The sequence below is a fragment of the Crotalus tigris genome, unplaced genomic scaffold (genome assembly GCF_016545835.1).
Source record: "Crotalus tigris isolate CLP2741 ecotype Arizona unplaced genomic scaffold, ASM1654583v1 scf7180000017961.1242950, whole genome shotgun sequence".
Classification (NCBI taxonomy): Eukaryota; Metazoa; Chordata; class Lepidosauria; order Squamata; family Viperidae; genus Crotalus; species Crotalus tigris.
In genome coordinates this window covers 486,719-514,523 of record NW_024096745.1, presented here as the reverse complement: position 1 = coordinate 514,523, position 27,805 = coordinate 486,719, and the positions used below count along the sequence as shown (strand labels likewise).

The following is a 27,805-nucleotide window of genomic DNA, read 5'->3' as shown; positions in this document are numbered from 1 at the left end:
GGAAAGGCCTGTGACTGAGAAAGCAGGCCTGGCTGCAGAAGATGCCTCAGAAGAAGTGGGCTGGTAAGGAGAGACCTGGCTACAAAGTAAGTAGGTGGGGGCACATGGGGCAGATCCAACCCTCTACCCTAGCTTGATTTTTAAGTGTGTGCCTCGCCCCAAAACTAGGGCTTATTTTTGGAGTAGGGCTTATGTTAGGCCCACCCCCTCAGAATCAAGCTAGGGCTTATTTTCGGGGTAGGCCTTACTTTCTGGGAAACACGGTAGCAGTGAAAGAATGAAGAAGCTTTGATTGTCTGGAATGATTAACCTGACGTTTCCTCCCCTCAAAAAAAAAAAAATCTCTGGGAATACTTCAAATGCTTTAAGGTTTCCCCAGCCGGATTCAAGGCAATCATTTTCTGTTCCATCTAATGAAGCATTTTTATCACATCTCAAATGGGAAAAGAGGAAACATGACCAAAAAGGTTAGGGTTTTTTTTTTTTTGAAGTTGAACTCATTTAATTAGCAAAGATAAACCTGGGATTTATTTCTCTCCCACCTACTCCCCCTTTTATAGGTTCACCAGAAAATTCATGTTAGCTGTCTCCAGTGGATACAATTTTTTCATTACCTTCACTTTCTTGTGCACATTTTTCATCCCTCTAAACGAGACCTGTTGGCTTTCTCTGAGATTTTAGTAGTCTATACAACTAACAGGGAAGTTAATTATGTTGCAAGTGACCCACTGAGCTATATTAGCAAATCTCTCAAGGGAGCAAAGAGACATTTGGTTGGGTGAGAAAGTGTGAATGGATATGGGAAATTCTAAAATAATTTCACACTATCTCTACAAAATCAATTTGTAGGGGGAAATGTGAAAAGTTAAGCAACAAGTAAATCCAAGGAGGGAAAATACCGCTTCTTTCAACTGAAATGCCCCACCTATAGAAGCCTAGGAGGACATAGTGAGCACTAAAATGGAACTCTTTTATCTTTGCAGAATAATATCTCTTTCAAGAATGAAGTTTTCATGGGTATATTGATCCCTTTTCTGAATTGCCAATCCTCATTTATGTTATTTCAACTTGCGAAGGGTGAAGGGATGAGCCTATGGAAGTCTAGTCTTCTCACAGCTAGAATAAGATAGAATAGAGAGGGACCTTGGAGGTCTTCTAGTCCAGCCCCTGCTCAAGCAGGAGAACCTATATCATCTCAGACAAGTGACTGTCTAGTCTCTTCTTAAAAATCTCCAGTGATGAAGCACCCACAATTTCTGGAGGCAAGGCATTCAGAAATTGTCCTCACTGTCCTCACTGTTAGGAACTTTCTCCTTAATTCCAGGTTGCTTCTCTCTTTGGTCACTTTCTAACCATTATTTCTTGTCCTGCCCTCTCATGCTTTGGAGAAAAGTTTGACACCCTCTTCTTTGTGGCAAATACTGGAATACTGCTATCATGTCACTCCTGTTTCTTCTTTTTTTTAGACTAGCCAAACCCAAGTCCTGCAGCTGTTCTCATATGTTTTAGTCTCCAAGCCTTTGATCATCTAAGTTGCTCTTCTCTGAACTTTTTCCAAAGTCTCAACATTTTTTTTTTTTGTAATATGGTGACCAAAATTGGTTGCAATATTCCAGGTGTGGTCTTACCATACTAGAGTTTTATAAAGTGGTACTAATACTTCACATGATCTTGATTCTATGCCTCTGTTTATACAACCCAGGATTGTATTAGCTTTTTTGGCTGTTGCTGCTGCACACTGCTGGCTCATAGTCAAGTGATCGTCCACTAGAACAAGATAGCAATAGAATTGCAGTGTCCTAAAACTGAAAAAGGAAGGAAGAATGCTTGTAGCATTTATTTACCTGGCCAATAGGCACCAAACAAATCACTAATTCAGACCTTGGCATTCCCAGCTTCATCACTGATCATTCCTAGATTGTCTACATGGCAAGATCTGTGCAAGAGAAAAAGGAGAGGTCTATCTCTACAGAGGAACCACTAAAAAGGTTTCTATGGCACCTTTCAAAACACAGTGAGCAAGGGAGTCTCATGCTGCTTTATGAGAGGCAGGAATATATATTTTTAATTTTACAAATGCACATTTTTGTCTTATTTTTATATTTGTTATTTACATTCCAAATTGATTTTTCCACGTATCAGGGTTGTCAACAGATGGACACCATGAATATGCATATCAAGGCTTTCATCTAATGCTTTTTAGAAAAAGAACAAGGAAAATATGCTACCAACCATACTCATTTCTCTGATATATGCAACATTACCTGCTAATACAATTGACAAGGACATAATTTCTGTCAATTTTGACACATTTTGGACAGTGCCAGAAATTCAGCAAAAGGTCAATATCACACCAGGCACACATGTACACTACTCTTTGCAAATTAGGATCTGTATTCTCAAGACTATATTTCAATATTGTTGCTCCCAGCCCACCAACTCAAATAACAAAGCTAGTTAAATATTCATATACAGAGTCGGTCTACTGCAATTAGATCCCATTTAGAAATGTTGTCTATGAAGTCCTATCAATCTGAATAAATATAAACTAAATAAAGTAATAATATACTTCTGACCATTTATTCTACCTTCAGTACACTAAACTAAAATAAAAGTTATTTTTTATTCATTTTGTGAAGGCACAAAATTGAGAAAAGCTGATATAGCTCAAAAATTGAGTATTATTTCAATAAAACATTGAATAGGTAGCAAGAACAAAATTAATTAATAAGAATATATCATTTAATGAACAATTTATATGTAATAATTTAAATTGTAATGTATTTTTGTAATGCTAGGGAATGTAGAAAGGAATCAATTTGAACACACTTTTCAATTTTTAAATTAGCTCATTACTTAAATCCATTACTGATCCAGCTCCAGCCATCACACCCACCAGCAAACTTGGCAATAGAATTTCATTTGCAGACCAGGCAGCTAAACTCTCTATGACATCAAGTATGAAAAGTGCTCTACACATGCTAGACAGCTATTTTTAGCATGATCATCTCATTGCTGAAACATCACATATATTTTAGGCTCTTTTTAATACTCTTTCCCCACCATGAATAATGGATGGATAGTAAAAAGCAACAACATTTTAGAAACAATTCTGTCCTTGAGGGAATGGCGACCATGTAATATGCCCATTCCAATATTCTGGCAATATTAATTGTACCCTTCTGGAGAAATTTTCTGGACAGGAAGTTCAAATATACGCACATCTCCAGCAGCTGAATGAAGTTTTGCACCAGTACTAAGCCTCCTATATCACCAGCAAGACATGAGGTGTTTCAACATTATAAAGGTTATTGACCTTTTTGGTTTTATTTTGACTGCATAATATTCCACCTGATTTATTTCTTAAATGATGCTTACTACACCTACACCTACACACAAACACACACATTCTAAATATATTTTTGTGTTGCTACTGTAATTCAATATTATATTTGATACAGATTACTTTCTTCATCATTCTTCATTTTTATGACATTATAAGAGAACCAACAGCAATGCAAGTTCAATAGAAAATAAATACATTAGTTTAATAAAACATTACTGATACTTCCATTTTCTCTGTGAATATATTTTGTTTAATTGATTTAACTGTACAAATCATTTTAGCTACTATCATTATGCCAATACGTATAAAGTTGAGAATATTCTTTCAAGCACAAACCTTTTTAAAGAATGGTATATCACTATTGTCCATAGGTCAAGAAAATAGATATTTTAAATGAATGTCTTTGTAATTGCTAATCAACAGTAGTATGTGTTAGGCTCATTCTGGCTGTTGTTATTTTCATTATGCAAAATTACTAGAATTACTTTGACAGTATAGTGGGCAGCATATAAAGTGAATAAGTAAATAAATATTGTGAGAAAAAGTTATCATAAATAGACTGACTTTCTCTGAATGGTTCCATTCTTCTTCCATTTCTCAAACACCAATGTACAAAAAAGAATGTATAGTTAAGGTGCTCATGATGCATGAGGGTTGACAGAACCAGCCCAAGCTGCTGGTGATGTAGCTGCCATGGCTGAATTACAATGACAACATTTATACAACATGACTTATTTAAAAAAGGAAAAGAATTCTATGTGAAAACAGAGAAAGCACTCCTGGGAAATAAATTGACTTAGAAAAAATAATACACAATAATTTACTACATAGTATAAAAGGTCTGATTGTTTTTTTTTTATTGTTACACCATAGAGGATCATTCATGGTGCATTGTTGTCTTGACTTTAAAAAAAATTGTTTTGAAAGCTTTCACATAAGTTTCTCTAGGAACTGTGTTATTCACTAGATAGTCTTCCTAAAGGCAGCAGTTGGGAAACTATATTACCCCTTGTTCATGAATTTCTTTCATTGTTCAAGCAGTATTTATCAGAGCACATTCTAGTTCAGTAAAGTTCACAGTTTAGCGGTCTTTTAATTGGCAATATCATTAATATGGGCTTTAGAATGCAATACATTTCTGTGAACAATAGTGATGTCACACATCACCTATTGTTGAATGAAGGAGCTTTTGAAAGAAACTTTATCCTTTGTCAAAGAGCTGACAAAGAATGTTGAACTTGAGTCAGAAAGCACTAAAAGCAGCTGGAAGTAACCTTTTAACTAATCAAGACACAGATGAACAATTAGCCAAATTGGACTTGAAGAAGGTTGGCAGATTGCCTACCCCATGAGGGTAAAATTGCCTCAAAGTGGAATCTCAAACTTTTTGACGCATGGGGCTGAGGAGATGGAAAAATGAGGAAAACAAAAACAACAACTTAGGAACTATTTTTCTTGATATCAATGATTGGAAAGCTTTATTGGGATTTTCAACTATACATTTTCAGCATCATTAGTGTTATATCACTGGTTTCAACAACCATAGCTTCCTGGTTTTCTTATACTATTTGTGTTCCTATTACAGTTCCTTGGAATTGCAACCTAGCTGAATTTACAGCATTTGGTTCACAATTATCTCAGCCTTATCAGTTCATTTCAGCCTGATTACTATTCTGTAATTAGAAGTCTGACCTTCCTTATGGTTTGACTCTTAGTTAAACACTCTCAGAGAATCCAGCTTAGGCCAGGATAAAAGCTAAAAGAAACAGTAGAAATCTCCCTATTCAGGAATTAAATCATCTATCTATAGTCTATTATTGTAGAATTTTTTGCTCTATTTGGAAATGCCATAAGAATGTGTTTGGAGTTTTCAGCATAGAGTGGATTCTGTAACATTGACTGTGATTCAAAGGGCTGAGTTGAAATGGTGGAAAGAAGCACACTTTAATTTGGCAATACAGTGAATGGAAGACACTTGTGTCCTTTCTGAAGGCAGAAATGAAGAAAGTTCAGCAAAAATGAAAATATTTGTGGAAACAAATGCTTCATAGGGCATAGATAGTTCTTGTGGAGACAATTTGTCATGGGAGTAAAAGAAAGGAAACAGAATGTATCACTGAAACACTCTTGTTGTTAGGTAACAATGTAAAACATGTTTTTACATTTTTTAAAAAAGTGTATTAGTGATTTTTCTCATTTCCATGAATATTACCTGCTTCTCAGTTGAAAGGAATATGAAAGGAAATGGTTTGGAGCTGTTGATTGATGTTTCTTTTGATTATGCTGATTTGATTTAATTGACCTAAGTTAGGCTTTTCATCATTGTAGTGTTGACTGTATAGATACTAACAAGCAAAACTACCTACCTAATTTTTTTAGCATCAGATTTCAGATGAAACTTAAGAATGCAGAGGAATGTGGCCTAAAGCCTCATCTGCATATTATCTTCTGTCTTTCTGCTGATAATTTGTAGAAAAACAAAAGACAATATGACATGAATGTGCTACTTGTTTTACTGTTTTAAGAAGTGGTCACTTGGTGCCAGAAGCATACTATCTTGCCTGCAGGCCACACAAGAAAGTTTATTTTAGGTGCCTATGTGAATAATATAACATTTAAAAGAAATGAAGCTCTTCTATTTATAGTTTAATTTGGATTATGAACAAACACATGGACATTATGACTAGGCAATCTGTTTGGTGCAGGTGCATGGTTTGTGATTGCTTCATAAATAAGGCATTGTACAGCAAACAAAGAAGGAGACTTGCAAAGGGACAGTTATAGCTTGTTGGTTCCCAACAAAATCAATAATGAAATCTGAGAAGTAGCAATGGATGGGCAATTGGCAAGAATGACTCATCAAATTAGGATGGCAATTGAATGTCTGATGAACTGGAAAAGGAAAAGAATAAGAATTTTCCAGGTTATAGAATCTGAAAATATCAAAGCAAGGCTGTGGGAGAATAACAGTTTTTTTTAAAAGCGAACAAGATTAAAGGACACTAAGGAAATCAAAAGCTCTCTGGAAAAGAAATTACAGTGAGCATAAAGGTTATGCATGTCATCTAGCAATAAATACACACATGATATTGAAAAGGGCAAAGCAAATGGATATAGAAGTGAAAGAACAATCCAAGAATAGAAGAAATATCTAGCAGTTGTTATTTGAAGCACTTGAGCTGCACTACACTTGTTGAGCAAAATGCAAACACAGCTAGAGAAGCAAATGACATTAATATTTCATAGATGCATATTCGTGGGGAGACTAGAGCTGAATAATGAGGATTTGATTTAATGACAAAATAAACAGTACTGAAAATAAAAACCAATGCCAATTTAATGTTTGGGAAAAAATACACTTCCATCCTAGACACAGAACTGTCATATAATTCAACATCCATTTGGAAAACACATTAAAATAGACTGCATGTTTTAAGTAGCAAGATCCAATTTGGCAGTCCTGAAGGCCAGAATAAAGGGTATTGGCAATAAAACAAAGCAAAAGGAGTAGAGAATTTATATGAGGTCTGAAAACAAATTTTAGAGTAATATAGTAGTTGGTTACTTTCTCATCTGCTCTTACTAGAGCATCTAGCAGAGAATGGCATTTACTTTGTAATTCAAGCAAGTGCTTCTCACATTTTCTAAGAGAACCATGTATATTTTTTGAAAGAAACGCTTCACTACAGGAAAGAAACACTTCACTACAGGAAAGTAGACCTGTCTTTTTCCAAAATCACCACATTAGAAGTCTATATGCTAAGGCAAAGTGGCTTTCCATAGCCACACTAGCCAAGAATAAAGAATAATTGCTTTGAAGAAGTGTAAAGGAATCTTGGGTGAGCTGGGCAATGTTCATCCTGCGTAATTCTCCCCATTTAGGGGAAATTTTTGAGAAACTGTTGGACTGCAGTTTCAGAGTCTGGAAGAGGAAATGGATTACTAGATAACTTTCAGTTAGGGACCAAACCTGGTTGTAGAACTGAAATAGCATTGGTACTTTTGATAACCTCAGGAGGGATGAGAATAGCGAGATCATGTCCATCTTGACCACCTTGTATCACTTCTCTAATTACAGTGGGAAGAAAATATTGCAATGGTTTTCTTCCTTTCTCTGAAGTTGATTCTATTCAGTGTTGTGGGGAGGGGAGGTCCAGTTCTATGTGCCTAATGTGTGTGGTTCTACAAAGCTCTACTCTTTTCCTGCTCCTATTTAAGATCTAAATGACACTGGTGAATACATTTATTTGATGCTGATCAATTTGATGCTGATCACTTCTCTGAGTGATCAAATGAAGACATCAAGATATTTACCCATTATCTGGAGGTAGTAGAAGCCTGGATGTGGAGGAATAACTTCAGGCACAATCCTGAAAAGACCAAGCAGGTATGAATTTTGGAACCTCCAAATCTTGGGAGACTGAAATTGGCATCTCGGTATGAAGTTGCAGTCTTCAGATAGAGCTAGTGTACAAGGTGGAGGTTCTTCTAGAAATTTGGCATCTGGCTGAGGACCAAGTGGTAGTCATGGCTAAGATTGCCCTTGCACAGCTTCATTCTGCCTACCAATTTTGTTCATAAGTATTAAGCTCTCTTAGGTTTTTAAAATAAATGGAAGAGCCAACATTAAAGATAAATACTAAAGCTGATACAATATACAAATATGAGAATTCCTCTTTCTCCTCATCCATCAATTATCATTTTTCTCTCTAAAATGCTGCAAACAATTTGACAAAAATACGCTTACTGGTGGCACGTGAAGGTCTGTGAAAGTTAGCTCTTAAAATTAGGTTTATTCTAGATACTGTTCCATTATAACTAGAATCTTATTGAATCTAGTATAGTTGAGAGAGCTGTTTTAAGGGAAAGGAAAAGAAAAGAGCATAATCTTCTCATGTACTCATTTCCTTGAGTACGGGTTCCCCACAGGGCTATGTCTTGAGTCCGTTACTGTTCACCTTAATGACCCATGATTGCTGTGCCAAATCTGCTATGAACAATATTGTGATGTATGTGGGTACAGCAGTATGGGTATTATTCAGAATGACAATAAAGACACTTATAGGGAAGAAGTGAAGGCTCTGGTGGGCTGATACAATAAAAGTAACCTGGTTCTAAATGTGAATAAAACAAAGGAGATCACTGTAGATTTTAGAAAGAGCTGGTACAGTCATACTCCTCTCAATATCAATGATGCAGATGTAGAGGTGGTCAACTATATTAAGTATCTAGGGGTGCAGATAACTAACAATCTGAATTGGTCTCTCCGCACATTGTCCTTAGTGAAGCATGCAAATCAGCATCTGCATTTCCTGCATCAGATAAGGAGAGCACATCTTTCTCCTTCTGTACTGGCCACATTTTATAGAGGCACGATTGAGTGCATCTTAACAAACTGCATCCCTGTTTGGTTTGATGGTAGCAGAGCCTCAGATAGAAGGTCCATACATAGAGTGGTGAGGACATAGGGAGATCATAGGAAGATCATAGGAAACTCTCTTCCTGTTATTCAAGACACTGCTTATAAGCATCATGAGCTTGAAGCATTGTTAGAGATCCCACACACCCACTTCATGGTGTGTTTCTGTTGCTTCCCTCTGAGAGGAAGTTTTGAAGTATTTCCAGCAAGACTACCAGATTCTGTAATAGCTTTATTCCCTATGCCATCCATCTGGTAAATTTGCAAGATTCGTTTTTCTCACCATGCACATGTATACATCTGAAGTAGACTGTCTTCTTTCTCTGTCATAGAATATAGGTGGGTATGTGGATATATGCATTTTTTATTCTTTTTGTCATATTTATGTAGTGTATATTGGTGACCCTTTGAGACCTGTATGCAACAAAATTTCATTTTAATATATGCTGATTAGTGCACATTTAAAGTGACAATAAATTCTATTCTATTCTATTCTATTCTATTCTATTCTATTCTATTCTATTCTATTCTATTCTATTCTATTCTATTCTATTCACCAAACTCTTTAGAAACTCCTAGAGTTTATTCCTTTGAGAATCAAACAATGTTTTGTTTTTTTTCAAGGCCTTTTATGGTGCTTCATTAATTCCATCTTTAAGTGGTTTAGAGCACAACTTTATAATCAGTATGTCAGAAAACATAAACAACACCATCAATGCCATCCACATATAGTATCTCTTAAATAATGCAATGATCCATCATCTGTTCCAAAAAAGAACAAATTGTAATCAAGACTTCTCAAGTGCTAAATACTATTTGCATTTTATTTTATTATTTGCAAATTCCCTATTACTTCTGCAGCATTTTTATCATAAATTAAGCTCCACTAGAACAGAGCTTTTCAACCTTTTCACCCATTGTACCACGTTTAGGATATGGCAATATCCGAGTACCACCAGTCGCTTAGCAAGGTGTCAAAAACTTGATGACAAAAAAAAGGAAAAAAGCGATGAAGTACAGGTAGTCCTCGACTTACAACAGTTTGCTTAGTGACTGTTTGAAGTTACAATGGTACTGAAAAAAGTGCCCCCCAAGTCACAGCCGAGCAAGACACCTGCCTGCCCACCCGGCGGTGCTCTTCCTCCTATTCGAGGTTTTCATTGTTGTGAGCATTTTTGTTGAGGATTGGCAGTGGGGGGTGGGGTGGGGGTGTTTGGTTTTTAACCCCCCGGCTGCTGGGTGGTTGCAGCAAGTTTTGGTCACTTCACATGACCCTGGGACACTGTGACCATCATAAATATGAATAAGTTGCCAAGCATCTGAGTGTAAATCACAAGACCCTGGAGATGCTGCAACATTCCAGCTGATCAGCACTTCTTCTAGGCTCAGCAGGAGCGTCAGGATCAGCACCGAGCTCCAGCTGGAGTCTGGCACTGATACTGGCACTTCTGCTGAGCCCTGACAGCCCTGCAGCTCCAGCCATCTCTCGCTCAGGCTTGTGCGGTGCTGCCACCAGTTCAGCTCATTCCCCTCCCATGCTACCACTTTTCTAGGATGTTTGTGTACCACCTGCCAGGTGCCAATGTACCACAGGTGGTACCCATCCATACCACTGGTTGAAAAGCCCTGCTCTAAAAAGTCCTAAAACACTTCCAAAATCACTGAAAATAAATCACTAAAGTGGTATGAAGGAAGTGGCAATAAATTTTGATGCATGACATGAAGATGTCTGTGTTACTTATTTGTATGTGTTATAAAATGATTCAGTTTGCATAAAGAAAATGAAATGGACAATAAAATTATATTGTGTCACTATACATTAAGAACAGAAGACAATGTGCCATGTCTATAACATAATGCTTCCCTTGAACAAGATTAGCCTGGAATTTAAAGTGCCCAAGAAGCATTTACCATAATTACCACATTTAATACATTCCAGTGTAATCCATTGTATTTCTAAACTATTTGAAACACACCCCAATATTTCTTTAAAGAACCCTCATGGTTCTTTAAAGAAATATTGGGGTGTGTTTCAAATAGTTTAGAAATGTATTAAATGTGGTAATTATGGTAAATGCTTCTTGGGCACTTTAAATTTCAGGCTAATCTTGTTCAAGGGAAGCATTATGTTATAGTGTCAACAATTTAACTGTAATTACAGGATCTATTTTTGGTCCAATGCAGGAATTTATTTCATATGTATTTATATTTATAAATTTCTTGAAAGCTCTAATTAATCTGTGAAAAAAACCTCTTGCTTGATTTGCTTTAATTTACTGAAAAGTTAGCTATGTTGGGAAGAAAATATACTTTTATTATTAGAATAACCCATCAGCATTTTCATTACAAGGTTTTGTTATAGCTTAATGTTATCCCAATCATCATAGCATATCTTAATTGCTTTATAATTGTATTTAAATTATTGCCAATCAGTTAATTATTGTCTTATTCAACTGATTAATTAGTTGAAACGTTAATCACTTTATAACATGACCTATGCTTGTGAACGTGGGATAAGAAGCTGGTAGGATCTGGCAGCATCCAAATAGTACAAAATAGCAGTATGAAATAGCAAGTTAATATCAACATGACTTGAAAGCTTTTGAAGGCCTGCCAATATAATGAACAAGTCAGAATTCAGAGAAGTAATTGCGACTTTTCATTTCTGCAGCTTAACTGACTAGCAAAAAGTTAATCTATTTCTTCTGCTTGGTTGGGTGTTGTGTAGTATATACCTATGGCAATGTCATTCTTTTTTGTCCTTGTATATTAACCCAAATATGTGTTCACAGAAAAAAAGTGACAATAAAGGTTATCTTATCTCATCTCATCTCATTTCATCTTATCATCTTATCTGCATTCTAGGAGGCTTTCATCCTTGTTTTTATTCATTTCTGTAGATGTAGTATCTTTTAGCTATAATGCAACTCCACCTCCTCTTTTGTTAGATCCATTTCTTTTGAACAGTTTATATCTTTCCATCAGTAAGGGAAATAAATTAATCCTTAAAGGCAAATAGCAACAGTGTAAGGACCCACCCCACTTTGCATCTTAAGAAGACAGAACTCTTGGAATAGTTCTTCCAACAGGAATCCTTTATTAAGAGAAAATGGTTGCAGGCATGCTAGACAGGACTTGGGGTCCAAGCTCTCCCATTCAAGGTTTTAAGGGGTTCCCCAGTAGTCCCACCCAATCAACCCCCCTTCCCAGTGATAGTTTCAAGTATCACAATTCCACCCCGTTTCTTCTTTCTTCCGTCTGGATGGAGACTTCAGATAACTACATGAAAGGCAAATACTCTTCTTTGTTAATGCTAATGTTCTCTGGTGTTAACGCTTTGAGGTTACAATAGGTTACAATAAACACACATTCAGCATTCAGCTCTTTGAAGTCTACTGAAGGAAGTGAGGGCCATAAAGCCCCTTTGTTCTCCCCCTTCTCTCCCTCTTATGGCAGAATCCAAAGAAGGCAGAATTGGGAGTTTCTATATTTGATAATTAAAGATGAAATATAATTGGATTCTGACATCCGGCCCCTCTTAAAAATAAGAGAGATCCACCTGAAAGAAAACACAAGTATAAAATTTAGTCAGGCTTGTTAGGATACTCTGTGTGAAACTTCTTCAATAGCTTCGGGGCTTCTGACATGACGTTTATGGACCCACTCATTTTGTGAGGGAGGGAGGTGTTTCCAGGCAACTAGGTACTGAGTTGCTCCATGATATCTCCTAGAGTCAAGGACTTCCTTTATTTCGAAGTGTTGTTCACCCTCCACCATGATTGGAGGTGGTGGGGGGGGATTTTTGGCCGTAGAGGTGACTGATGCTCTCTTTTCAGCAAGCTGCAATGAAAAATTGGGTGTATTTGCCTGAGATTTTTGGGTAATTCTAATTCTACTGTTACTGGATTTATGATTCTTTTAATTGGAAAAGGTCCTATGTATTTTGGTCCAAGTTTTTTACAGGGCTGTAGGGACTTTAGGTATTTTGTAGATAAGTACACCATCTCTCCTATAATGAATGGTGTAGGCTCAACCCTTTTTTTATCGGCTTGTGTTTTGTAAGCCTGCCTAGCTTCATCTAGTGCTTTTCTGACTATTGGCCAGGTGTTTTGTAATTTTTCCATCCATTCTTTCAGCGAGGGGATCGTTGGTTCGTTTGGGGTTAATTCTGGCATGGGGTTGAAACTTTGACCGGTGGCTATTTGAAAAGGAGTGTAACCTGTGCTGGAGTGGACTGCATTATTGTAGGCAACTTCTGCAAAAGGGAGTAAGTCCGCCCACTCGGTCTGCTGGAAACTAAGAAAACATCTTAAATATTGCTTAAGTACGGAGTTCATTTTTTCAGCCCCCCCATTTCCTTGAGGGTGGTGGCTAGATGTCAGTCCCTGAGTGGTTCCTAAGAGGGATAAAAATTCCTTCCAAAATGCAGACGTAAATTGCACCCCCCTGTCAGAGATGATGCGTTGGGGTGCCCCATGCAATCTGTAAATGTGTTGGATGAAAAGTTTTGCTAAGGCTTTTGCAGTGGGAATCTTTTGGCAAGGGATAAAGTGCACCTGTTTGGAAAACAAGTCCGTGACCGTCCAGACCACAGTATTCCCATTGCTTTCTGGCAATTCCACTATAAAATCCATGGCTATTTCTCTCCAGGGGGCTGAGGGACTTGCCACTGTTTGCAATAGTCCTGGCACTTTCCCTTGCAACCTCTTTGCCGTGGCACATTTTGGACAACTGGCTATATAACTTTCAATGTCCTTTTTCATGGATGGCCACCAAAATTGCCGTTTAATTAAATGTAAAGTTTTTACAAATCCAAAATGCCCTGCTGATTTTGTGTCATGGCAAAGGTGCATGAAAATTACTCTTTGAGTTGTTGGTATATATAACTTTTCCCCTATCCAAGGCAACCCGTCTCTCATTGTGCACACATTTTTGTTTTTCTGGAACCAATCATCTGTTTCCAAACTTTTTCTGAATTCAATTCCAGTTTGGCTGTCCAGTTGTGGTTTTAATTTGGCTTGGGTTCTTGTGGTTACTGGTGCTGCCAGTTGTGACTCTGCCATTATTGGTCTAGAGTCTGTGGTTCGTGCGCTGTTATATTGGGGCATGCGAGATAGTGCATCTGCCAGGAAGTTCTTTCTTCCTGGTAAATGTTTGAGCTTAAATTGGAATTGGTGAAAATGCTGGGACCAGCGGGCTTGTTTGGGATTGAGTTTCCTGGAAGTTTTCAGGGCTTCCAAATTTTTGTGATCAGTCCACACCTGGAAGGGGATTTTGTTGCCTTCCAGGAACTGTCGCCATGTGAGTAATGCCCAACGTATCCCATAAGCCTCCTTCTCCCATACGGGCCAGCGCTGTTCTGTTTCCGTGAGTTTCTTGGATGTATATGCACAGGGTTGCAATACTGCATCATCATTTTCTTGTAATAGCACAGCCCCCACTGCCACATCACTTGCATCTGCCTGTATTATGAAGGGCTTGTCCATGTCTGGGTGCCTTAGTACTGGTTCGGCAGAAAAAAGTCTCTTTAGTCTCTCAAACGCTGCTTGGCACTCCATTGTCCATGTTAGTGGCTGGCTAGGTTTTACTGAGGATGTTCCCTTCGTTTTTAGTAAGTTGGTGAGGGGCAAGGCTATCTGTGCAAATGAGGGGATGAATTGGCGGTAAAAATTTGCAAAGCCCAGGAAACTTTGTAGTTGCTTTCTTGTGCGGGGTGGTGCCCATTCTAATACTGCTCTGACCTTCTCTGGGTCCATTTCAATGCCCTGTGGGGATATGCGATAGCCTAGGTAGTCTATCCTTTCCTGGTGGAATTCGCATTTTGAGAGTTTGGCATATAGGTGAGCGGCTCGCAGCTTCTTTAAAACCGCTCTGACAAGTTTGACGTGTTCTTCTTTTGTTTCGGTAAAGATAAGAATGTCGTCCAAGTAAACAAGGACCCCCTTAAACAGGTGCTCCCTTAGAACGTCATTGATTAATTGCATAAAGACTGCAGGGCCCCCTTGTAATCCAAATGGCAAGACTTTGAATTGATAGCACCCCATGGGGCAGTTAAATGCAGTCTTCCATTCGTCCCCTTCCTTGATTCTCACGCGATAGTAAGCTTCCCTTAAGTCTAGTTTAGAAAAAATTTTCCCTTTCGATAGGTGTGACAGCATGTCTTTCATGAGGGGCAGCGGGTATAGGTTGCTTTCACTGATTGTGTTCAGGGCCCTATAATCCACGCATAAACGTAAAGAGCCATCCTTCTTCTCTCTAAAAAGGACCGGGGCAGCCACTTTAGGCTTAGCTGGTTCAATGAAACCTCTCTCCAGGTTTTTTTTTATAAATCTTTCCATTTCCTCCTTCTCCTTTGGGCTCATGGAGTATAATCTGGGTTTCGGGAGTTTTGCCCCAGGCTTGAATTCAATGGTACAGTCTGTGGGTCGGTGGGGGGGAAGCTCATTCGCCCTCTCCTCACTGAAGACTTCAGCAAGGTCCCTATATTCCTCTGGTATTTCTGTTAATCTTTTTCCTCTCCTATGGATGCTTTTTCTATTCTTGATTCTGGTAGCCTCTCTTGGGGTTTTAAGTCCATAGGGTCCCCCTTCGGGAATTTGATTTCTGTCGTCCTCCAATTTACCCAGGGGTTCCATTTTTTCAACCATTCCATCCCTAGAATCATTGGGCATTCCATACCTGGGGTCACCACAAACGTTAAGTCCTCTTCATGGTTGCCCAGGGAGAGGTGTATTGGCAGAGTGGCTAGGGTAGCTGGCACCCCCCCTGCTATGGATCCATCTAGCTGGCCAAATGAGATTGGTTGTTCCAGTCTCCTGGATGGGATGCCCAGATTCCCCACTAGTGTTGGGCTAATGAGGCAGCGGGTGCAGCCAGAGTCTATTAAGGCTTTCACCTTCACAGCTTCGGGCATGGGGGGGATTAATATAGTCACTGTTTTGAAGATGGGTGTGATGCGTCCACTTACCAGGGGTTCGCCTTCCGAGCTGTCATCTGAGGCATCCACCGTCCCTGTGGTGTAGGCTGGAGTTCTTTCCCCTTGGTGAGCAGAGGTGGGGTTTTCTGCAATTTCCATCATTTTCATGGCTGTTTCTTTTGGCTTAGCTGAATACCCTCTGGGTTTGTTGATTGGGGATCTGTCTGGGTTGTGCTGGGGGGCCTTTGAGCGGCATTCTACAGCTCGATGTCCTTCTCTTCCGCACTTGAAACACCCCATCTGCTTCTTGGCTGTATCTGATGATTTCACCGGTTGGTGTGTCAGCTCAGGCGGGGGGCGGCTCCATTGTTTTCCTCGGCGATGCCTCTTCAATATGTCGATCTCTGCTTCCTCTGCCAAGACGTACCATTCCTCAAGTCGATGTGGGTCTCCTCGGGGCAGGCAAGCATCATATAGATCATAGTTTAGTCCGTCTTTGAAACGGCCAAGGAGGATGTCTTCTGGCCAATTCAGTTTGCTGGCAATGGCTCGGAATTCTTGTGTATACTCAGCCACTGGGCGTTTGCCCTGCCTCATCGTTGTTATTCTTTCACGGGCTTTGCGATCAGCCAGGGGGTCTTCAAATCGTCTTCTCAAAGAGGACATGAAACGGTTGAAGTTACTGAGTTCTGGGGCATTGGAGTCATGCAGGTTCACCACCCAATCTGCAGCTGGTCCATCCAGGGCAGATTGCACGATCCGGATGCGGGCTTTGTCGCTGGGGATGTCCTGCCCATATTCCTCCATGTAGCTGAGGACTTGGGTTAGGAAAAACCCCAAGCGTGTTGGCTCCCCTTTGAATTTCACCTCCAACGGTGGACGTCTTGGAATGGATCGGTGCCTCCATTGTGGGTGGTAGTGTCTTCCGTCCAGATTTCCATCTTGGGTCCGGTAGGGGGTGGGAGCTCCTGGATCAGTAAATGTCCCTGGGGTTGCAGGTTCCACGTCCCCCTCGGTGTCTCTCCCTTTGTGGCTCCAGGAACTGGGGCGGGCGTAGGGCTCAGGAATCTCCTCTCCTAGGGAGCTGAGAGTTCTCTTCATCAGGTCAATAGCTCTCTCTAGGATCCAGTCTGAGTACGGCATACAGCTTCCTCCCTCTTCACTTGCGTGCAGGGATTTCTCCATCTCCTGCTTCCATTCTGGTTGCTTGGTCCCCCGTCTCAGGGTCACTTTTCTTGATTCCTTTCCCCACTCGCTTTTCTTTCCAACGCCCATCGACCAGTGAGGCTTGTGGTCCTGTGTCTCCACCACTTCTTCTTCTGAGAAATCTGGCCTCTCGGATCCCAACATCTGGCAAGGTTCCAACTGGGTCAGCGGCTCTCTTTCCAGGGAGTTTTCTCCCTCTCTTGCTTCGTTGTCTGACATGGTAAATTTTTGCAAAATCCCCCGGCAAGGGTCTACCTTCCAGGTGGATTAATTTTGCAAGTCCTGTCTAATGTAAGGACCCACCCCACTTTGCATCTTAAGAAGACAGAACTCTTGGAATAGTTCTTCCAACAGGAATCCTTTATTAAGAGAAAATGGTTGCAGGCATGCTAGACAGGACTTGGGGTCCAAGCTCTCCCATTCAAGGTTTTAAGGGGTTCCCCAGTAGTCCCACCCAATCAACCCCCCTTCCCAGTGATAGTTTCAAGTATCACAATTCCACCCCGTTTCTTCTTTCTTCCGTCTGGATGGAGACTTCAGATAACTACATGAAAGGCAAATACTCTTCTTTGTTAATGCTAATGTTCTCTGGTGTTAACGCTTTGAGGTTACAATAGGTTACAATAAACACACATTCAGCATTCAGCTCTTTGAAGTCTACTGAAGGAAGTGAGGGCCATAAAGCCCCTTTGTTCTCCCCCTTCTCTCCCTCTTATGGCAGAATCCAAAGAAGGCAGAATTGGGAGTTTCTATATTTGATAATTAAAGATGAAATATGATTGGATTCTGACAAACAGAGGGTTTGTGTGCTTGTTCATGTCAGACATGTATACATTGCTGTAGAGGAGTACAAAGAAAAACCTTAAATAAGGAATGAAAGACTGGCGACAGAAATGCCATCCTTGAGAAAGAGGGGGGGGGGACTCAAGACTACCTTGTTTTTAGTCTTTATGGTATAAGAAGAGGCAGAGAAAACTCTTTCAGACTTTCAAGATTATTTTATTATGCCCAACCACAATAAAGATCCCATAGTCTTTGGGGCAGCTGTTTTGTGACCAATTCTATCTAATGGTTGATAACAGCTATGTCAGCAAGTAGCATTACTATCTGAACTTATCTGATTCAAATGGTAAGCACAAGAGTCAAGCTTACCATGTCGGAGACTTTACATTTTTTGAAAAATGTATGAACAATGTTTCAATGATATGTCTATGTCTATCTCTATGTCTATGTCTTTATATTTCATATTTCTAAACTACCCATCTTTTCAAACAGGGGTTCTGGGTAGTGTACTGTATAACCAACAAATAAAACAATGTATAAAAATTAACATTAACATAAATTTGAGTTAAATTATATATATGCATATGTCTATATGAAACAGTCATAAACCTAATTGTTATTATCTTAATGTTTTTGTATCCTGCTTTCTGTTAGGGATGAATCTCTCAAGTTAGGCTATGATACAACAAATAATAAAATGATTGTCAGATTACTGAATTGCACCCAAGAGCAACTAGAAGCCAGGGCAATTTACCCAGTAGTGGTGTTACTTGGATGAACCAAACTACATGTGTCACACCATTTTGGACTAGTTGCTGTTTTGGGATGATTATCAAGGGCAACTTCAAGAAGACATGTGGAAAAATATTATGCTATTGTTATTGTAGGATGGAGGTAGGGTTTGGTTTTGGGTTCTTATTAAGTTATTCTATATTACTGTATTTCCTTTAAGGCATTTTCCCCCTCTCCCCCCGCTTTCCATCTTTCTTTGCAGTTTGTCTAATTTAGTGCTCTTTTAAGGATATAAATTCTTACTGAGAAGCTTACATTGAAATTAATGTGTTTCATTTTTAATTATTATTTATTATTCAATAAAAGTTATATTAAAATGTATTAACTTGTTCAATATTATTCATAACAGAGTTCCCCAGATACCTGCATTGGGATTCTAAAATCATTTGGAATTAAAAAAGAAAGAAAGAATGAACAACCTTTTTCATGATGCATTTTGAATTTGTCCTTCAAAGTGATAGTTACAAGATTGCCACTTAATATTAATATCGGTTGTTTCTTTGTGTATTTGAAATCATATATGTCTAAGACTTCCCCAATAAAATTATCATGTTATTTATGAGTTACAAAAGTTAACATTGGCATTTTGTGATCAAAATTTGTAGTCAATAATTTTTCTTATATTGCTTTGGTTCCTTTTGGCACAAAAATAATAGCCACATAACACCCCAAACTTAACAATTGTCAATAAGAAAGTCAAAAAGGTCTGGATCATGGATTTTGCAGTATCTGGAGAAAAGAAACAAATGAAGAAAAATCACAAAATACAAAGATTTGCAAATATAAGTAGAATGACTGTAGCAAAAAGGCAAAGATAGTACCAATATTAATAGGCACCTTGACTGCAATTCCGAAACATCTGGAGCATCACTTGAACACCATAGGCATTAACAAAAATCACAATCAGTCAATTACAAAAGGCAGCTTTACTTGGAACAAACTGCATTCTTTGCTTATATCTTTAACATAATCAAAAGGACTCCATGGATGGATAAAAATGCCAAATCCTGTGCAACCAACCATAATAATTATAAGGCCTTGAATGCTGGCATTTACCTTTCTGCAAAGACATCCTGATAGAGAAAATCATGTGATAATTTTATGAAAAGAGGCTGCTTTTTAAATAAATTCTTGATTTATTCTGCTTCACTTGTTTTGATTAATTTGCTGACAACTGCTGATTGACATCATATAACCTAAGCATATAAAAAAGATAAAACAAACAGATTAGGTTTATTTATCCTTTACTTCAGTCATTCATGATGCTTAATCATTGTGTCATTTCATGCACTTAATTTGGCCATTTTATTTTCAGCAAAGGCTCTCAGTAAAAGTTTACTTGCAACGCCTCCCGGGTTATCGAGGTCTGCTTGCCAGAAATCCTTTGAAAGTCAAAGTCATTACATTGAACCATGGAAGGATTATCTGTGAGTCTCTTAAGTCAGAGACAAGCTTGTTCTTTCCTATAGCCCTTATCCAATATACAGCATACATTTGGCGGAATGAAAATTATATTAAAAATTTATCTGCCACTTGATATTGATCAGAAATTACAGTGAGATCTCTTATTGATGCCCTCTACATATCGGATCAATACTTTTGGTGATATGTCTGGAGTGTTATACTTTCTTGATGTTTCATTAAAGTCTCTGTTATGGATCCTGAAAATGGTGATTCTATGGGCATTCCTCTGATTGCTTGGTATATATGTCCCTCAGACTGAAAGTAGATAGGTGAGGTAGAGGTTGGTGAGGTCCATGATTCTGGGTATTTCAATCTTAGTGAATTTGCTTAGGTCAGGTGTGTTGTGTAGTATTGCTGCCATGTATTATTTTATTTTGCTAGTTCTGGATGGACATCAAACAAGATCACATTTTTATCTTCTATTTTTAGTTATTTGATTTTCTGAAGGCACTGTAGTGGGGAATTGGTACAATATTCACTTCTGTGAGATGTTCAAACTCTTTTATAAGATGTTTAAACTCCTCCGTCAAAGGAGAGTCCATCATCTCCTAAGGTAGTCTGTTCCATTGTTGAACAGTTCTTGTCACTATGAATGTTTTTCTGATCTCTAAAAGGAAAAGGAAGTGAAATCCTTTTACTTTAAGTCCAATTTCTTCTTGTCTTATTTTCTGGAAGAGCGCTGGACAATTTTGCTTCATCTCCTACATGACAGCCCTTTAGATACTTGAAGACAACTATAATATCTCTTCACAGTCTTGTCTTCTCCAGATTAAGTATACTTCATATTCCAACTATTTCTCAGAAGCTTTTTTTCTCCAGGTCTCTTATTATCTTGGTTGTTCTCCATAGCTTGTTAATATTGTCCCTAAAATGTGGTACCCTGACAATGCAATATTCCAAGTGCACTCCCAAAGGTGCATTTTGAAAAGGCAACTGGACTTCGTATTTTCTAGAAGATGTTTCGCTTCTCATCCAAGAAGCTTCTTCAGTTCGCATTAGCCAATGCAGCACACACACACACACACACACACACACACACACACACACACACACATATATATATATATATATATATATATATATATATATATATATATATATATATTTCTGAGGTTTTCATGGCTGTTTGTATGTAGGTCTTTGGTTATTCGGGTTTTCTCCCACGTAAAATTGGAAGTGTCTTGGTGACGTTTCGACGAAGTCTCATTCGTCATCTTCAGGCTGGTGCTTTCGGCTTCGTGCTTCTAGGAGCAATGTGTGATTGTAGCTGTTTCCTCCTTTTAACTGCCAGTTGGGGTATGAATTGGCTCCTAACCAATCAGAACACACCTCCATCCAATCAGAACACAGCCAAGTCTCATCCAATCAGTTCATACCCCCACTGGCAGTTAAATATATGAAATCCCATGCACTGCTTGTCCCAACACATACATCGGACAAACCAACAGAAGAATAAGTGCAGGCATTGAAGAACATAAGAACTCAGTCAAAAAAGAGGAACCAACATCTTCCCTGGTCCAACACCTTAAAGCCACAGGACATGAAATTGACTTTAAAAACACCAGAACCTTTGCCAAAAGTGAACATTTTAATAACAGAATAATCAGAGAAGCCATCGAGATAGAAAAACACCCACACAGCATGAACAAACGAGATGATACCTCCTGCCTACCAGCCATCTGGAAACCCGCCCTTATTGACAAACGAGTCCCTAACACAAAGAATGACAGCAGACCCACACTCACGAAAGCCACACAGGATGTCACCACCAGACATCCACGCAAAAAGCAAACCCAAAGCCACACCGATGATGAGGCATGACCACAAACCTAACCCAGACAACAGCTGCATCATTAGCCACTTTAAACCCCTCCAATCCATACATGAAGCAAACTGACACCCTCCATGAAGATGAGGCACAACCATGAATGCGAAGCCAAAAAATAGCAAGGCAGCCCAAAATCTTAAACCCCCCTGCAACTCAGACTAACCTGAGCACAACAAAGCCCCCACCCAAACAGAACACTCCCCTAACCAATCAGAGCACAGCCAACTCCCCATCCAATCAGAACACAGCCAAGCTCCTAACCAATCAGAACACACCTCCATCCAATCAGAACACAGCCAAGCTCTCATCCAATCAGTTCATACCCCCACTGGCACTTAAAAGTAAGAAACAGCTACGATCACACATTGCTCCTAGAAGCACGAAGCCTGAAGATGATGAATGAGACTTCGTTGAAACGTCACCAAGACACTTCCAATTTGACGCAGGAGAAAACCCGAATAACCTAAGACCTACACACAAACACCTGTGAAAACCTCAGAACATATAACATATAACATATAACGTCTGTATAAACATTACTCGTAGGAATAAGGAAGAAAGAAAAGAGGACATAGAACAGAGGGAAAACATCGACTTGCAGTCAAAAGAAACACGAAGAAATAACTGGAACCCCAGTGAGATTTACAGCAGTGGTAGAGGAGAATTAAATACCCCTGAAGTAGACAACAGGAAGGGGAATGAAGTGAGAGCTAATGCCATTAGAAGAAAGGAGGATGAAAGGGTATTAATAGATTTCGGTGTTAGTAATGGAGCAGTAGGAGGAGTGATCCAGAAGAACAATAGAAGGAAATGCAAAGAGAGTAACAAAGAAACATCTGGAACACAAATTGACCGGCCAGGGCCAGTGACGCGGTCCAAGAGCCGGGTGCAAATGTCAGCCAAACCTATTTGAGTCATCGTTGTTTACTGGCTTTTTTAGCCCTGATGATGTTGGGAGTCCCCAACGAAAGCTTGGCTGTTTTTAGTAAAGTATATTTTTATACGTAACTCTCCTGGTGATCGTATTTTATTTATATTATAAACATGCCCAGGAGTCGTATTTTTATGGATATCATTATATATATATATATATATATATTTCAGTAAAAAAGGAAGCGATCACCAGGAAATAAAACACCAAGGTTTTAATAAATAAAATCAAGCTTTCGATGGCTAACATCTGCCATCATCTTCAGGATACAAGCCAGTTAGTGAGGAAACCTGCTTATAAGCATAGCCACACCTAAACTCTACGCATGAACCTTGTAACAGGTCCAAGCCAACTAATCCTTACTTCACTTACAGCCTTCAGTGATTCTTTCTTTTAGCTCTTACTTACATCCACCTAGCTTTCAATGGCTAGCACCTGCCATCATTGTCAGAATACAAGCTAGCTAGTGAGGAAACAATTTCGTAACATCCTGAGTAGCTGATGTGCTGGCTGTGTGTCCATTAGTCTTTTGTGTTGTAACGACTTGGGTAATGGGCTATGTAATGACATCCTGAGATCTAGTTTAGTGATATTCTGAGTTCTGTGTTGCAACATCCTGAGGGGTTGGCTGTGTTGTAACATTGTAACGTTGTAACGTTGTAACATTGTAACATTGTAGCGTTGTAACCTCCTGAGTTCTGTGGTGTGATGTCCAGAGCAGAAGGCTGTGATGTGACATACCGGGCTTTGGTGTGTCTCCGAGGTTGCTGTCTAGCTCTGTGCTCATGGCGTGTTTCTGTTTGCTTTGTGTGGGGGTCAGAGGGAGGTGCAGCAGCTGGTGATGTCATCATGGTTTGGCTTCTGGATAGTGGTTGCATTTCGTCTGAGGGATGGGTTTGGGCTTGGGTTTGAGTTTGGTGAGGGTGAATGGTGGTGGTGTACTGTGTTGTTCTGGGTCCCGTGTCAGTTTTCATGGCTAGGACTTTTTTGTTGATTAGGGCTAGTTTCCAAATATCACTTCTTCAATCTTCTAGAAAATGAAACAGTAGAAAGATAACAGGGAAAAAAAATCTTCTCAATATTACTATGTTCTTCCTCCATGAAAGAGATGGTCCAAGAGCAGGTATTTTCATTCCATTTTTGGCAGGAAATAGCATACCCCCAGAATAATACACTTGTTGTTGCCTTATGACTGATCCGCATGCTCAGTTTTTTGGATATCAATAGATATATGCACTCCCTTTACATATAATGTCACTTCACTTCCCCACTCTGGTTTACTTTTGAATACTTTTTACCTTTCAGGCTTGCTTTTTAATGAGTTTCAACTCTTCATGTTTCAGTAATGCTTGATATATCGGGTTTTTTTTTTCCTTTCAGCATTACAATGCCTCCCCACTCTGTGCATACCCATCAACTATTTCATCAGGCTGCTGGAGCAGAGGAGAAAAAGAGATGTTAGATCACTTCCTGCTGAGACACCAGCTGCCTTTTGTTCTCTCCAGCCTACATGAATTGTTTCAATGCCATCTGGTCATGATAAGATCTATATCTAAAAAGTTGTGCAATGAGAGAGAAATTGGAGAAATGCTAACACAGTGAGCCTCAAAACACCAGCAAGGATAAAGTAAGGAATTAGAAGAGATTTTAAAAACTATCTGGAATGGATTTTACTACTGCTGACAGGTGAGCTGCAACTTTAGCTATATCAGTAGGACACCACAGAAGTTTATAATTAGAAATGTGTAAGTTCATAATAGGGATGTTTGGAACACCATTCTCTTTAACTTTTTATGTATTTAGCTGTATATTTCTATTTCATATGATTTTTTTTTCATTTAAATCACATGGAATTGTGACAAGGGTGAAGAGGAATGCAAACAGGTTTGTGTGTAGAATATATTTTTAAGAAATTCTAAAAGAAAACAAAATGAAGCAGTGCATTGAGCTTATTTTTATTCCCCTTTCCCCCCTCCTACTTCCTTTTCATGCTCTGTATCGCCAATTTCAAAGTAAGGCCAGGATTGCCTTGTTACTGATATTTGTAAGCCTCTCTGAGAAGCCTCTTTAAATTTATTTTTGACCATCAGAAGTGTTTATGCAGCTGAAGTGATTTTTATTAAAACAAATTCAGTCCTGAGATTTATACCATCAAATCCAGTTTCTTTCTCCATTGTCATCAGTAAGTCAAAATGAGAGCTGCAGATGTATATATTTTCCCAGATCAAAGGGCAGTTCCTACTTGCAGCTAATAACTAAACAAAAATCAGTGTTCTTAGAGATCCTCCCATTGGGATCTTAGTTTTTCAGGGTCCTTCTTGTGACTAATGTGTATTTTTAAGTCAGCAGAAAAAATATGTCAGCCTAATTTGTGCTGTCTTGATGGCTGAGTTGTAAACTCTCTCAGTAGTGGAATAATAGAACAACAGAATAACAGAGTTGAAAGGGTCCTTGGAGGTCTTCTAGTCCCACCCCTTGCTCAAGCAGGAAGCCTTATGCCAGCAAGGCTTAGAAATGGACTGAGGCTTTATTGTGGGCAATGGTTGGAAGATTCCCTTGGGTTTGTTTTACCTCCCTCCCAGGGTTTCCAGCTGGCAGAGAAGAACACCAGAAATCTCTTTTCAAAGTGTGGCAAGGCAGGCTTGCAGGAATGTATGGAAGTACTTGGAATGGTGTTTTTAGCTGGCTTTCATGTTGTCCAGGAGCAGTGTGCAATGAGCCACTTGTCACTCTTTTTTTTTTCTGAATTTGGATTACTAGTCTATGCATCCATGTATGGTCCATTTGACAGGTCATTTGGGAGTGGAGAGGATTAGCTAGGCTACTTTTGAACAGAAAGCTACCAGTCTTTCAGGGGTCTGGTTGAATCTTCCTTAAGCTTCACAAGGAAACTGGAAGAAATTTTAAACTCCACTCCAGTCTCTAAACATCAACAACTGTTCAGAGAAAGATAGTACTGGCATCAATCAATCAATTGATCGATCGATCAAAGGTAGTGCTGTCAATGAATGGCCACAATTGGCAGCACCTTGAAATATCCCACAAAGTACATAAAATAGCATTACTTCTTTCCAGTATAATAAAAATGATAGAAAGGATGATTGTGCAAAACTTCTTAGCCGCAGAAGCAACTGAAAACCTTCAAAATGCTTATCCATAGCAGAACCAACAATATATCTCTTTCCCTGTTTAAATCAACCAGCAACTGTTTTATTATTGTAACAGACAGACCTATTGGTCTACGGAAAAACCACTAAATTGGTGTCCGATAAGGGACTAGGGTTTTCCAGAAGGCTGGTTTAACTAGGTACATAAAGAGCTTGTCTAGGTCTGGAAATTTGTGACGTGTGAGTCAGGCATTACACAAGTAGATATATCTATGAAAACCAGGTGTCTAGTTTCATCTGGAGCTGAAATTAAAATAGAAGTAATAGATGGGAAGGTAATTTCCCTAGTAGTCTCAGTTGGCCATATGGAACTCAGAAGACACAATTCCCTGACAGCATCATCAGCAGATTGTAATAAATTATAAATCATTCATGTACCAAAGCTCATGCTGCTATTTTAAACATGAAAGTGTTAAGGACAAACTTAGGTTGACTCCACAGTGGGCTGAGGAAAAGACAAAGGCTGTGTCATGAGAAGTATTCCCAAAGCCAGCGAGACCTATTTGCCTGTAATTAGCAGAATGGGAGAATAATCCTTGTCTTTGAACAATTTGAAGCCTACTATCCTGAGTATTCATCAAGCCATTGGAGAAGGCTTTGCTTCTAGACCTGGAAAAAAACTATATGGCATTACTAGGTAATCCCTAGCCATATGAAAGGAATTAACAGAGAGAAAAAGAAGCAAAATCTGCAAAATAAAATCAATAGATTGTTGATTTCTTAGGTCTCCAGTTTCAACTTCAGGAGCCAAAATGTAGCTATGATACAGTAACACACCAACACGACAGAGATATTATGAATACAAAAACAAATTATAGTACCAAGAAACAGTCCTTTTCCTCTTACATAAATGGTTCAACTCTGGGAAAGTACTTCCTGATAGTTAGGAGAGATAAATGATAGGAAATAGGCTTGTTTAGGTAAAATGGCGAAGTCAACTATGACACTGCTTAGATTATTTCCAGGTTTAAATCTGTGGTTTAGCCCATTTCTGACTAATAAAAAAATCCATCATTGGCAATCACAGCAATCACAATTGGTTGCTTAAAAGGAAATCTTATGTAAGAGATCAGTTTTTCTATCTGAATTACTTACTAAAGAATGTGTTATTCATTCCCAGATTCAGTACAACGGCATCTTATGCAGAAGGTTCTAGAAGAAATATCAACTGCTGATATTTGGAAGTTAATCTCTGAAGACCTGCTGGCTTTGAATTGCCCTAAGATTATTATCCATTGTGCCAAAAAATAAAAAGTATAGTAAATCTATAAAGGACTTTTAAGGGAATCAGAGAACTGGCTTTGTTACATGCTGAAAAAAGTCACTCTGAATCAGACAAAGAAAAAAAAAGGTGCATACTGTCTACAAGAAGAAAAAGAGGAAGAGGGAATGTCTATTTCTATTACTTGATATTTTATTTTATCAACTCAGTTGTACTTGGGCTACTGTGTATTTATTTGCAGATTTAGTCAAATTCTGTGGTTGCTTCATAGTGAGCTTTGTTGAAATTCTGAATTTGTTTCTTCAAACATGAGGAAGGAGGATAGGAAATAAGTAGAGACATGTATTTGGTTATTTGTACCAACTTTTGTGCTCATTTGTGGAACTTCTGCAAAGATCTATGGAAAATTAAATCACTTTGGATACACCACTTTTTCTTCTTTATAATGCAAAGCAGAATTTGCTCTTTTTTTCTAAGATGGTCTAAGCTCAGTTAATTAAAAGTTTGCATTATTGAAACCAAATTGTGGTAATAATGATTCCCCTGAAGATAACTTTATTGTAACAGGCTCCAGTCCTTTTATAATGAAAAGAGCCCTGATGAATTGCATCAGATATCTATCTGTTCCTGAGTTTTCTTCCCATAATGACCAACTAGAAGCTATTGTGAAAATGAAATTTAGGACATCACCTCTATTAAATCATCTTGTTTGCATTCTCTGGCAATAGGAA

The 27,805-nt window shown here is 38.8% G+C and overlaps 1 long non-coding RNA gene across 1 annotated transcript; it reads left to right on the top strand.

Moving 5' to 3' along the window:
* On the top strand, positions 1–27,805 carry LOC120308899. Its single transcript, XR_005556951.1, has 3 exons — positions 1–86; positions 24,066–24,371; positions 26,973–27,805. It is a non-coding gene; the product is annotated as an uncharacterized LOC120308899 (long non-coding RNA).